The sequence below is a fragment of the Vigna radiata genome, unplaced genomic scaffold, assembly GCF_000741045.1.
Source record: "Vigna radiata var. radiata cultivar VC1973A unplaced genomic scaffold, Vradiata_ver6 scaffold_155, whole genome shotgun sequence".
NCBI classification, from domain to species: Eukaryota; Viridiplantae; Streptophyta; class Magnoliopsida; order Fabales; family Fabaceae; genus Vigna; species Vigna radiata.
The window spans coordinates 582,894-584,740 of NW_014542915.1; the positions used below are offsets into that span (position 1 = coordinate 582,894).

Sequence of the window (1,847 nt, forward strand, 5' to 3'; positions counted from 1 at the left end):
TTGACATACCTTAGAATGCGAATGAGAGCATTCCAGTGGTCAACACATGGGGCCTGCATGAACTGACTAACCACTCCAACTGCAAAGGATAGATCTGGCCTTGTAATAGTGAGATAAATCAGTTTTCCAACCAGTCTCCTATACTTCTCTGGATCAGAGAATAATTCACCTTCTTCTATCTTTAATTTCTGGTTTAGGTCCATGGGACTGTCTATCGGTCTGCAATCAATCATGCCTGTTTCTTGTAATATATCAAGAGCATACTTCCTTTGCGAGATTACAACTCCATCTTTTGATTGCGCTACTTCAATGCCTAAGAAGTATTTGAGACTTTCAAGATCTTTGGTTTGAAGATGTCTACACAAGTACTCTTTCAGTTGAGATATTCCAACATCATTTCCTGTAATGATAATATCATCAACATATACTATTAAGTAAACACATTTCCCACGAGAAGAATGACAGTAAAAAACCGAATGGTCCGCTTCACTGCGTTTTAGCCCAAAATTTTGAACAATGGAGCTAAACTTTCCAAACCAAGCACGTGGTGATTGCTTGAGGCCATATAGAGATCGATGCAGTTTGCATACCATACCAGACTCCCCTTGAGCAACAAACCCGGGAGGTTGCTCCATATAAACTTCTTCCTCAAGATCACCATGTAGGAAGGCATTCTTGATATCCAATTGATGAAGTGGCCAGTGACGAATGGCTGCCATGGCAAAGAAGAGGCGAATAGTAGTCATTTTGGCGACAGGGGAGAAAGTGTCACAATAATCAAGACCATAAACCTGAGTGTAACCTTTTGCAACAAGCCGAGCTTTGAGCCGATCAATTTCACCATCAGGGCTGACTTTAACTGCATACACCCATCGGCAACCAACTGCCTTTTTGCCCGGGGGAAGGGGCACCAGCTCCCAAGTATTATTGTGGTCAAGAGCTTGCATTTCCACAATCATAGCTTGTCGCCATCCAGGATGATCAAGTGCTTCTTTGACATTCTTGGGTATAACAACAGAGGACATTGAGGATAAAAGAGAAAAATAGGAGGGCGACAATCGATGATAGCTAAGAAAGTTATAAATGGGATAGGGGTTTCGAGTGGAACGAGTACTTTTTCTGAGGGCAATTGGCCATGCTGAATCATTTGCACCAGGAGGCATGGGAGGAGGTGACGAGGGAGAAGAATCTGAAGCAGGAGATTCGCCATTGTCTTGGGGAGGTGGACTATCCATTGGGACCCTGTGCGGGATGATCTCAGTATGTGGAGAACTGGGTGCAGGAGGATGGTGATCAACACTTGGAATGACAGAGACAGTGGAGCTATTTGACTCAGCCATCGGAATAGGAAGGACTTGTTGGAGGATAGAAACATCTTGAACAGATGGAGAGAAGNAANGAGTNTGTTCAAAGAAAGTGACATTAGCAGACATGTAATACTTCTTAGTTTCAGGAGAGTAACACCGATATCCTTTTTGAAGTCGGGAATAGCCTAAGAAGACACATTTGAGAGCGCGAGCGGAGAGTTTGTCTAGACCTGGAGACATGTCATGAACAAAACATACACAACCAAACACTCGGGGAGATTTATGAAAGAGAGGATCATTAGGAAACAAAATGGAGAAAGGGACTTTATTATCAAGAGAGGAGGAGGGCATCCTATTAATAAGATAACATGGCGTCGTACAGATGCTACGAGACAAAAACCAGAGCGGGATCGACCCGTCTGATACCAACTTGAGAATTAAACTGTAAAATAATTCTAGAGGGCTTGATTAATTCCTCTCATAATCTTCTATTTATAATAATAAATTGATACAAGAGTACATGATAATTAGAGTAACCTA

At 42.3% G+C, this 1,847-nt stretch overlaps 1 protein-coding gene across 2 annotated transcripts in view; it reads left to right on the forward strand.

Annotated features, from left to right (window-relative positions):
* Nucleotides 1–1,847, forward strand: part of LOC106752515 (importin subunit alpha-9) — a 7,384-nt gene that overhangs the window by 3,470 nt on the left and 2,067 nt on the right. The window lies entirely within an intron of this gene.